The following is a 12,979-nucleotide window of genomic DNA, read 5'->3' as shown; positions in this document are numbered from 1 at the left end:
GAGAGAGGGGATAGAGATAGAGGAGGTGGGGGCAACGGTTTTTTTACTCGCAAAAAAAGATAGCCCGCTCTTTGCCGTCTGCCAGCAGATGGCAAAGAATTTTTGTCGCCCGTCAGCAGACGGCAAAAAGGGGGGTGGACCGTTGCAGTGTACTGGTATCCGCTGGCAGCTCTTTGCCATCCACTGGCTTGCCATCTGCCAACAGACGGCAAAGAAATGACAGATGGCAAAGACCTTCTTTGTCGTCTGCCAGTTTTTTGTCATCTGTTGTTTGGTAGCTGATGGCAAAGACCTTCTTTGCCGTCCGCAAGCAGACGTCAAATAACTGGCAGACGGCAAAATCCATGATTCCAGTAGTGAAACAACGTCAGTCCGGGTTAGTTACATCCAAATCATGCAAATTAGAGTCCAAAACGAGGGCAAAAGAGTTTGGAAAAGTAGATACATTGAAGACGTATCAACTCCCCCAAGCTTAACCCATTGCTTGTCCTCAAGCAATTCAGTTGACAAACTGAAAGTGATAAAGAAAAACTTTTACAAACTCTGTTTGATCTTGTTGTTGCAAATATATAAAGCCAACATTCAAGTTTTCAGCAAAGATGATGAACTAACCATATTCACAATAACATTTAGTTCTCACGTTTACTCATATCAATGGCATAATCAACTAGCGAGTAATAATAATAAATCTCCGATGACAACACTTCCTCAAAACAATCATGATATAACATAACAAGATGGCATCTCGCTAGCCCTTTCTGAGACTGCAAAACATAAATGCAGAGCACCCCTGAAGATCAAGGACTGACTAGACATTGTAATTCATGGCAAAGGAGATCTAGTCATAGTCATACTCGGTATCAATTAATAACAATGCATACAAATGACAGTGGTGTTCTCCAACTGGTGCTTTTTATAAGAGGATGATGACTCGGCATGAAAGTAAATAGATAGGCCCTTCGCAGAGGGAAGCAGGGATTTGCAGAGGTGCCAGAGCTCGAGTTTTTGAAATGGAGATAAATAATATTTTGAACGGTATACTTTCATTGTCAACATAACAACCAAGAGATCTCGATATCGTCCATGCTACATATATTATAGGCGGTTCCCAAACAGAATGATAACGTTTATACTCCCCCACCATCAACAAGCACATTCCACGGCTGGTCTGAAACAACGGGTACTGTCCAACTAACAACAATCCTGGGGGAGTTTTGTTTGCAATTATTTTGATTTGATTTGAGCATGGGACTGGGCATCCCGGTTACCGGCCATTTTCTCGTGAATGATGAGAGGAGTCCACTCATCGTGAGAATGACCCACCTAGCATGGAAGATAGACAACCCTAGTTGCTACATGAGCGATTTGAGCATACAAAACAGAATTTCATTTGAAGGTTTAGAGTTTGGCACATGCAAATTTACTTGGAACGGCGGGTAAATACCGCGTATAGGTAGGTATGGTGGACTCATATGGAACAACTTTGGGGTTTATGGGAGTGGATCACAAGCAGTATTCCCGCTTTGTACAGGTGAAGTCTAGAAAGAGACTGGGAAGCGACCAACTAGAGAGCGACACAGTCGTAAACATGCATTAAGATTAACCAACAATGAGTGTAAGCATGAGTAGGATATAAATCACCATGAACATAAATATCGTGGATGCTATGTTGATTTTGTTTCAACTACATGCGTGAACATGTGCCAAGCCAAGTCTCTCAAATCATTCAAAGGAGGATACCATCCTATCATACTACATCACAACCATTTTAATAGCATGTTGGCACACAAGGTAAACCATTATAAACTCTTAGATAATTAAGCATGGCATGAGTAACTATAATCTCTAGTTGTCATTGCAAACATGTTTCATTCATAATAGGCTGAATCAGGAATGATGAACTAATCATATTTACAAAAACAAGATAGGTCGAGTTCATACTAGCTTTTCCTCATCTCAATCATTTCATCATATATCGTCATTATTACCTTTCACTTGCACGGCCGAATGGTGTGGACAATAATAATAGTGCACGTGCATTGGACTAAGCTGGAATCTGCAAACATTTAATTCAAAGGAGAAGACAAGGTAATATGGGCCCTTTGTTAGATCAACAATAATGCATATGAGAGCCACTCATCATTTTCATCATGGTCTTCTCCTCTCGTCCCCCAAAGAAAAGAAAAGAAATTCAAAGAACAAGAAAAACTATTTACACGGGTGAGGGAGTCCGGGGTTAAGGGGTCCTCGGATAGCCGGACTATACACTTTGGCCGGACTGTTGGACTATGAAGATACAAGATTGAAGACTTCGTCCCGTGTCCAGATGGGACTCTCCTTTGCGTGGAAGGCAAGCTTGGCAATTCAGATATGTAGATCTCCTTCTCTATAACCGACTCTGTATAACCCTAGCCCCCTCCGGTGTCTATATAAACCGGAGGGTTTAGTCCGTAGGACAAGGACAATCATAATCATAGGCTAGCTTCTAGGGTTTAGCCTTTACGATCTCGTGGTAGATCAACTCTTGTAATACTCATATCATCAAGATCAACCAAGCAGGAAGTAGGGTATTACCTCCATCAAGAGGGCCCGAACCTGGGTAAACATCGTGTCCCCCGCCTCCTGCTACCATTAGCCTTAGACGCACAGTTCGGGACCCCTACCCGAGATCCGCCGGTTTTGACACCGACATTGGTGCTTTCATTGAGAGTTCCACTATGCCGTCGCTATAAGGCTTGATGGCTCCTTCAATCATCTTCAATGACGCCGTCCAGGGCGAGGTTTTCCTTCCTGGACAGATCTTCGTATTCGGTGGCTTCGTACTGCGGGCCAACTCGCTTGGCCATCTGGAGCAAATCGATAGCTACGCGCCTGGCCATCAGGTCAGGTTTGGAAGCTTGAACTATACTACCGACATCCGCGGAGACTTGATCTTCGACGAATTCGAGCCTGTGTCAGGTGCGCCAAACAGTCACAACGAGCATGACTTAGATCTGCCATCGGACAGTGTTTGGGAGATCGAGCCTGCGGCGGCCCCGGGAATCAATCTGGAGCAGATTGTGCCATCCGAGGACGGATGGATGGACCCCGCCAGGGAGGCCGCACACTCATCGGCCTTGGAGCCGAACATTGACCCCCTCCTATGAGGCTAGTATCATCGGACCCTTGGACTCGTCTCCGGCTACAGGATCCGAACCGCGTATGTTCGTGCCTATCGAATCTGATTGGGCACCGGTCATGGAGTTCACCTCCGCGGATATCTTTCAGCACTCACCCTTGGATGATGTGCTAAATTCATTAAGGTCTCTCTCCTTGTCAGGAGACTCTTGGCCGAACTATGTCCGGCTCGAGTGGGAAGCGGACGACGAAGAAATTCGTTCCCCACCCACCACCCACTTAATAGCCACTGTCGATGACTTAACCGACGTGCTTGACGTCAACTCCGAAGACATTGACGATATGGACGACGATGCAGGAGAAGAACGGGAACCACCGCCTATAGGGTGCTGAACAACCACCTCATCATATGATATATACATGGTGGACACCCCCAAAGAAAGCAATGGCGATGAGGTAATGGAAGATAATCCCCTGGAGAAGCAATCTAGGCACCGGCATCATAGGCGTCGCTCCAAGCCCCGTGTCACAGCCCTAGAGTTTGCTTGTAACTAGTGGCATAGCATCCATGCATCATGTTTAAATTTTATGAAACTTGAAATGGGGGTTGCCTAAACCCTAGCATCAAAGGAATTTACTAGGTTCAACTAAAATATTTTCAGTGAGTTCCAAATGGCTTTCAAAAATGTTCATCATTTCTGGAAAATGCTAGAACCATAACCAGAGGTGTTGCACATTTTTCCATGACATATTTGGTCACTGAATTAAATCATATGCTATTTGCAATTGGGCATTTAAATGCTATATAATATTTTAAATGCTCAATTAATTCTGAACTTAAGTGAGGGCTGTTGGGAATATTCCAAACAGAGCCCACAATTATTTTCAGGATTTTTGAAAACGTTTTGGTATTTTAAATAAAGCCCAGAAGTTACATAAAAATAGAAAACAGAAACAGAAAACAGAGAGAGAGAGAGTTTTACCTGGCACTCACCTGGCCTGGCCCAGCACGGCCCAACCCATTGGCCTGTGCCAGTCATCGTTGTCCTCTCGCCAGTCGGACAGGGCGCGTGCCCGACGCGCGCGTGCGCTCCGCGCGCCACGCGAGCTCCCTGCCTGCCTGCGTCCCCGCCGCCCTGGATGCCCCCGCGCACGCCACACAGCCTCCCCGACCGCCCCTCACTCTCTCTCAAGCTCTTCCCCTCCTCTGCTCCCTCTCCCTCTCCTGCCCGAGCGCAGCCGTCGCCGCCGCCCGTCGTTACCACGGCCACAACCACCGCCTCACCTCCCCGACGCGTCCCAAAGCTCCGCCTCGACCTACTCTCCCTCCTCACCGCGCCAAGCAACGCCGGGAGCCCTGCAGTGACGCCGACACCGTCGTCTTCAACTTTCGGCTCCGAGATCGCCGGAGATGCTCCGACACCGTCCGGCCTTCCCCGAGCACGCTGAGCTACTCATCGACCTCGCCGTGAGCTCCTCTGCCGAACCCCTCTCTCCCCGTGCTCTATTTCCCTCCGTAGCCGCCGTTTCCACCGCACCCGAAAGCACCCCGCCGCCGGCCATGGCGCCGTCGTGGCTAGAGCCACAGTGGCTCGACGCCAAGCTCACCGTTGTGCTCAGCGCAGCCCCAGGAGCCGAACACACCCGCCTGCAGCCCCTACCGTGCCCCGTAGCATCAAACCCGCACGCCACCGAACTCCGGGCGCCGCGGAAGTGCTCGCCACCGTTAACTCCGGCCACCCCAGCACCAAACACCGCCACCGTTGGATGCGCCACATCGCTAGCTACTCGTAGCACCCACCCGCGCATCAAACCGTGGTCGGAGCAGCGTTTCCGATGCTCTCCGTCGTCTCGGCCTCGCCGGCGACTCGACGCCGGCAGGTTTGACCTGCTGACCATTGAGTGGGTGGGCCCAGTTTGACCCCTGGGTCAATGACATGTGGGCCACCCTTGCTAATTTTAGTTAGGTTAGTTTAGCGCTAATTAACCTAGATTAGTGACTAACCTAACACTAACTAACTCTATTTAGTTAGTCAACTAACCACTGACATGCGGGCCTAGGCCCCATTACAGTTTAGTTAGTATTAACTTAATCCTGTTAACTAGCTGTTACACTGACATGTGGGTCCCAGCGTCAGGTTTGACCTGGGCTGGCGCCTTTGACCTGATGACGTCACCTCGACGTCATGCTGACGCAGATAATCTTTTCTGGATTTATTTTAATTCAGAAATTTCAGAAAATGATCTAAACTTCTAAAATTCATAGAAATTCAACCGTAACTCCAAATTAAATAATTTATATATGAAAAATGATCAGAAAAATCCAATCTATCCATCTGTACCATTTTCATGCATGTTTGAACAACTTAAATCTGCTGTATACAACAATTTGAATAAATGGCATTTGAAATGCCTTATGTGGAGTTTGAATTTGAACCTAGGGTTCAAACCAACTTTCATTTAACCTGCTGCTAGTTGCATTAGCTCAAACCACAGCATATTGCCATGTCATGATCATGCATCATATTGTGCATTGCATTGATTGTGCTTCTTCTTTGTTTGTAGGTGCTTGTCCCCTCTCAGTAAGACGTGTACCGACGATGTGATCGATGACACCAATGAAGAAATATACTATCTTCAGAAGTGCCAGGCAAGCAAAACCCCCTTGTTCATTCCGATACAATCCCACTCTCTCGCTCCTGCTCTTTTTTACTGCATTAGGACAACAACGATTCATCTGTTACTTGCTGCGGTAGCTGAACCCCTTTATCCTCTGCATGACCTGTCATTGCCACAGTAAATAGATGAAACCCACTAGCATGAGTAGGAGTTGTTTGAGCCCTGTTGTGCCTACTCATTCATGTTTGTTTATCATGCCTGCTATTGCTTAGAGTTGAGTCAGGTCCGATTCATCGAGGATGAATCAGAGGTGTGTGAACATGTCCTACTATGTGTGAGCTAAGTGTGTGAACACGATTTGGTAAAGGTAGCGGTGAGAGGCCATGTAGGAGTACATGGTGGGTTGTCTCATTGAAGCCGTCCTTAGAAACTGAGTTCTGTGTTTGTGATCCATGATTCAGCTACTACCATGCATTGGGCCCTGAAATATGACCGCGCTCGACTTCTTAATCACCCTTGTCCTCTGTCCAGGAGTTGCAAGTAGTTTCTGGTGTTTGTAGTATGCTGGAGGCCGTGCGCAGCGCTGACCGAAGGGGTGGGCTGTGATGCGGTAGGCACGTGGCCGGGTATACCGGGCACCCGTTTGGTGTCACGGAACCCTGTACACATCGTTTGGGGCTGTGAGCGAAACTCCGGCCGGATCTCCTCATGGATGGAACCCGAATAGGCGATAAACCTGGACTAGAGACTTGAGTGTTTAGGTAGGTCGTGGTCTACACCCACGTCGGCTTTCGCTTGAAGTATGCCGAGCACATGTCGGGTGCAGACGCTAAGTGGTGGAAACATGTATGAAGAAGTACACCCCAGCAGGGTTAATATGATCTATTCGAATAGCCGTGTCCGCGGTAAAGGACTTCTGGGTTGCCTATAACAGTTCATAGACAAGTGAAAGTGGATACTCTAAAATACGCAAGATAAGCGTGAGTGCTATGGATGGCGTTCTCGTAGGGAGACGGGAGCGAATCCATAGTGGTGTATTGATATGGTGAATATGTGGACTCGTGTATGCCACCTCAAAAGAGTTACTTGCAGTCGTAGTTCAGGATAGCCACCGAGTCAAAGCTGGCTTGCTGCAGTTAAACTCCACCATCCCCTTTGTTGATAATGATGCATATGTAGATAGTTCTGATGTAAGTCTTCCTGGGTACATTTGTACTCACGTTTGCCTATTTTATGTTTTGCAGAGAGACTTCAGTCTCACTAGTAGTTCCACGTGGACTTCGACGTTTAGCTTGTTACCTCAGCTACGATCTTGTGCCCTCGGCAGGATCTGGTAGATAGTCAGGGTCCTCAGCCTTTTTTCATTTATAGATGTCTGTACTCAGACATGTTAAGCTTCCGCTTGTGCTTTGAATTGTATGCTCTGAATGTTGGGTCATGAGACCCCTGTTTGTAATATCTCGCTCCTCGGAGCCTATTGAATAAAATACTTGAGTCGTAGAGTCATGTTGTGATGCCATGTTGTATTTGCACATATCGAGCATATTGTGTGTATGTTATTGAAATGCTTGGTATGTGTGGGATCTGACTATCTAGTTGTTTATCTTTAGTAGCCTCTCTTACCGGGAAATGTCTCCTAGTGTTTCCACTGAGCCATGGTAGCTTGCTACTGCTCCGGAACACTTAGGCTGGCCGACATGTGTCCTTCTTCGTTCCTGTGTCTGTCCCCTCGGGGAAATGTCACGCGATGAATACCGGGGTCCTGTTAGCCTGCTACAGCCCGGTTCACCGGAGTCCTGTTAGCCCAGTGCTACAGCCTGGATTCACTCGCTGATGACCGACACGTTCGATGCTGGGTCATGGATGCATGTCCCTGTAAGTTTGTGCCACTTTGGGTTTACGACTAGCCATGTCAGTCCGGGCTCCTTATCATATGGATGCTAGCGACACTATCATATACGTGTGCCAAAAGGCGCAAACGGTCCCGGGCAAAGGTAAGGCGACACCCATGGGAATACCGTGCGTGAGGCCGCAAAGTGATATGAGGTGTTACATGCTAGATCGATGTGGCATTGAGTCGGGGTCCTGACACCCCGCCATAGCAAAAATAGTGATACCGGCACAAGAGATGATAACAATCCGGATGGTGTCGAAGACGAAAACAATCCTGCCCAGCAAGGCTTCGAGCAGGTCGAGCAAGAAGATGGACAAGCTAGCCCCAAGGAACAGGTAACAGATGGAGAATCAGAGGATGATAATTACATGCCTCTCTCCGAAGACGAAGTGAGCCTTGGCGACGAAGAATTCATCGTGCCTGAGGATACAGTCGAGCAGGAGCGCTTCAAGCGCCGGCTTATAGCCACTGCAAAAAGCTGAAGAAAAAGCAGCAACAGCTTCAAGCTGATCAAGATCTGCTAACTGATAGATGGACCGAGGTCCTGGCTGCCGAGGAATATGGACTCGAGCGCCCTACCAAAAGTTACCAAAAGTGCAGGTTGCTACCTCAACTCAAGGAGGAGGGGTTAAATCCCACACTACCAGCGCATGATGCGGCTGACCGGCCACCCCGTGGCCGAGACAAAGCGGTGTACCAGCCCGAAGTCCAGACCGCACCCCGTCGCCTATCAAACAATAATACGGAGGCCCGGGGCTACACGAAGGACCTGCGAGATGTATTGGAAAACAAAGCAGGACAATCAAGATCGATCTACGGATCACGGGGGCGTGCCACAATGCATGACAATTACCGTCACGCCGGATACACTAAACAAAAGTCTGGCCGGACTGAATACAATGTAGCCCGGCACAGAGGCGCCGGACACCCCCAATGCTTCACTGATGAAGTAATGGATCATGAATTTCCAGAAGGGTTTAAACCCGTGAACATTGAATTATACGATGGTACTACAGACCCTGCGGTATGGATAGAATATTTCTTCCTCCATATTCACATGGCCCACAGAGATGATCTACATGCTATCAAGTACCTCCCACTAAAACTCAAGGGACCGGCTCGACATTGGCTAAATAGCTTGCCGGCAAACTCCACCGGGAGTTGGGAGAACCTGGCAGACGCATTCCTTGACAACTTCCAGGGCACTTATGTGCGACCACCGGATGCTGATAATCTAAGTCATATAACTCAACAGCCTGGAGAGTCAGCCAGGAAATTTTGGACCCGATTTCTAACTAAAAAGAACCAAATTGTCAACTGTCCGGATGCCGAAGCCCTAGCGGCCTTTAAGCATAACATCCGTGACGATGGCTTGCCCGACATCTCGGCCAAGAAAAGCCAAAGTCCATGGCAGCCCTCACCACACTCATGACCCGCTTTTATGCGGGCGAGGATAGCTGGTTGGCTCGTAGCAACAACACAGCAAGCAATCCTGGCACATCAAAAGCCAGGGATAGCAACGACAAACCATGGCGCAACAAACACAAGCGTCGCAAAAATGGTGATAGCGCCGAAGACACAGCAGTCAATGCCAGATTCAGTGGCTCCAAGTCCGGTCAGCGGAAAAAGCCATTCAACAAAAACAATTCAGGCTCGTCCAGTTTGGACCGCATACTCGACCGTCCATGCCTAATTCATGGCACCCTAGGAACACCAGCTAATCATACCAACAGAGAATGCTGGGTCTTCAGACAAGCCGGCAGGTCAGGTGCCGAAAACAAGGGGAAGGGGTCTCAAAGCGAAGATGACGACGAGGAGCCCCGATCACCGAACACAGGAGGACAGAAGAAATTCCCTCCCCAGGTGAAAACGGTGAATATGATATACGCAACCCATATTCCCAAGCAGAAGCGTGAACTAAGGGACGTGTATGCAATAGAGCCAGTCGCCCCAAAGTTCAACCCATGGTCCTTTTGCCCGATAACTTTCGATCAGAGGGACCATCCTACCAGCATCCATCATGGCGGTTCGGCCGCATTGGTCCTCGACCCCATCATTGACGGATTCCACCTCACACGAGTCCTTATGGACGATGGCAGCAGCCTGAACCTGCTCTATCAGGATACAGTGCACAAAATGGGCATTGACCCCTCAAGGATCAAGCCCACAAAAACCACCTTCAAAGGTGTCATACCAAATGTAGATGCCTGTTGCACGGGCTCAATCACACTGAAAGTGGTATTCGGATCTCCGAATAGTTACCGTACCAAAGAGTTAGCCTTCGACATCGTCCCCTTTCGCAGTGACTATCAAGCATTGCTCGGACGAACCACGTTCACTTAGTTCAACGCGGTGCCACATTATGCCTACCATAAACTCAAGATGCCCAGTCCATGCGGCGTCATCACAGTTAATGGCAGGGCCAAACTCCCCCTCACTGCCGAAGAGTCCACCGTCGCTTTAACAGCAAGAGCAACGGATGACACCTTTCAACCGAACCTCGAGTCGACGGCCAAGCTCCCGGACACCGCCAAAGGAGTCTGAACTACTGCGCGGCAGGATAGCCTGGCTCACTTGGAGCTTAATTAAAAACACTCCGGCTAAAAGGTAAGACAAGCCACATACCGCGGCTCAACCGCTCTGTGGCGCAAAACCATTCCTTACATTTTCTTTGCAGGTTCACCTTTGCGTAGGCCAGGACGGATGGTGTGAAGACAGTTCGAGCGCGTAAGGGAATCTCTAGATATTCCCCTCTATGATCATCCGACCACACTCCGGATCCGCATAGACCTTGCTCCCGCCTGGTCTCAGCAGGTTCCGCGGTCGTATTTCTTTTTATCACATTACCTGTACTCATACACATTGACGTATTATTCAGATACAACATGTGGGTTTATATGATGCTCGTCTGCAGCTATTTCTTATTAAAACTCTTTTGTTAAAAGGCACCTGCATATCACGATATGCCTTAATATGCTAGGGGCTTCATTATACCCATACTACGGCAAAAAAGTCCGAACACCTTCACGGCAATTCGGCACCCCGAACTTATAGCATTATATGCATCAGCTCCGAATCATGTCTTGGGTCAATAGTTGGGTTTGCCCGGCTCCTATGTTTTGGTACCTTACATTCCGCTATATCAGCTAACGTAGCACAGGGAGAACTACTGCGATTATGTCCCGGTTCTTCCGGACGAGCACCTCAGTAGAAAAAGCCGAAAACTGACTGTCATGATGCAGCAAGAGCTGGTCAGCTGTTCGAGAGGTTGTAAAATCTTTAAGGATTTCTTCCGCATAATGCCATAACCAATGCAGCATGCGATGGATCGGCTTTTCTTCCGATCAGGCGCTTATAGAGCCCCTCGTGCGGTCTTCCGAACACCAGGAGCTGCGCCTACCTTCCTTTTAAAACTCCTATGGCTAAGTGAGAGTGATAAAGCCCTATAGTCTGATTGCCTGGTTCGCTGTGCTGAACACCTCCTTCAAGGACCCAAAACTGGGATAAAGAGTGCTCAGGTTTATCCCGAACACCCCCGTACTTACTACGTGGGGGCAGAAGCCGACGACTGGCCAACTCTCAGGATTAGTATATAAAACGGCCGCACAGGAGGAAAAACTTTCAAACAACAAGCAATAAATAATAGAAATGACCTTGTTCAAACATTACAAAGGAAAAACATGACCGTATTCATGGAAATATAATGTCCTTGGTGCATTGCTCCGCCGCAAGGCGGGCCCCTTTCAAGACACCTTCATAATACAGCTCGGGCTTGCGGTGCTCCTTTCCCTTTGGCAGTCCCTCGGTCATCAGCTTTTCCGCATCCATCTTCCCCCAATGCACCTTTGCGCGGGCGAAGGCCATTCGCGCACCTTCTATGCAGACCGACCGCTTGATGACTTCGAGTCGAGGGCAGGCACTCACAAGCCGCTTCACGAGCCTGAAGTAACTGCTCGGAATCGGCTCGGCGGGCCACAGCCGAATAATTAAATCCTTCATGGCTAGCTCGGCCGCCTTATGCAGTTCGGCCAGCTGTTTTAGTTGATCAGAGAAAGGCACCGGATAATTCGGCACCAGATACTGCATCCAGAAGAGCTTATCCGCGGTATTCCTCTCTTCGGCTCGGTAGAATTGGGCGCATCAAATATGCTGTGCGGCAGCTCCGCAAATACCCCTGGAGAAATCAGAATTCAAACTCACAACTTGATTTTCTCCTTTCAAATACCCGCTTTGTATAGAAAAAGCCTTACCGGCCGCAATCTTCCTCGCCTCCTGGATTTCCTTTAGGGAACCTTGGGCTTCCCCCCGGGCATCACTTGCGGCTTGGCGAGCCTGGGAGAGTTCGGATTCTTTCCCTGATAAACTCTACTCCAAGGTCTCGCATTTCTTCACGGCCTCCTGAAGCTCTCGCTCAGCTTCAATAACTCTGGCCTCGTGCTTCTCACGGATAGACTGCTCTGCGACTGCCTTCTTCTCGGCTTCGGCCACAGCCTTCTTAAGAGCCTCAATTTCGGACGTCGCCCCTAGAGCACATCATAAAAATGTTTTAATCATATACACTTATTCATTTGTGATAAATAAACAAGGTTTCTGCATACCTTGGTTATCCTCCAGCTGTTTCTTCACTCGGCCAAGTTCTCCTTCAGCCCGCTCTAGACTATGCCTCAGTCCGGACACTTCCGCAGCATGAGAGGAGGCACTCGCTACAAACGCCTGCTTATAAAAAAAGAGATATATGTCATCAAGTTAGTCTCCTGCAAACATAAATTTGATCCTCTGTCCGGTTCTTTCTTTCACCGAACAGTGTATCAGGGGCTGCTATCTATACCATGACACTCTTCCAAACCTCATAAAACATACCTCAAAGCCTCTCATGAGGCTGATACAGGATTCATTCGATCCACTCTCAGCGGAGTGAATCTTCTCAATCACCGCACCCATAAGGGCACGATGTTCATCAATGATGGAGGCGCTCTTCAGCGCCGCTAATAAAGCATCTGGCACCTCTGGTTAGACAGAGGTTGCCGATGGAACAGACACACCCGCTTCAGCCGATGGAGACCGCCTGTCTGATTTTGGGGCCTTATTGGTCTCTAGTATCATGTCCGGCTAGGGGCCGGATTCAAGACGACCCCCGCCGTTGACATCCATGGGAGCCTTCTCTCCCGTGTGTCCGGACCCTGAAGTTTGGCCTCCTGGCGCCGCCTTTGCGATCTCCCCCCTCCATGGCCTGGGTCCTTCTGGGACGAAACCTCGGTGTCATTCACATGTCTGGGGGAGGGGGCCTTTGGGGGTGTCCCGCTCTCCATGGCATCTGAACCCAGCAAGTCCTCCAACGAGGATTGTTCG

This window comes from Triticum aestivum, chromosome 2B (assembly GCF_018294505.1).
Source record: "Triticum aestivum cultivar Chinese Spring chromosome 2B, IWGSC CS RefSeq v2.1, whole genome shotgun sequence".
Lineage (NCBI taxonomy): Eukaryota > Viridiplantae > Streptophyta > Magnoliopsida > Poales > Poaceae > Triticum > Triticum aestivum.
This window is presented reverse-complemented; position numbering follows the sequence as displayed.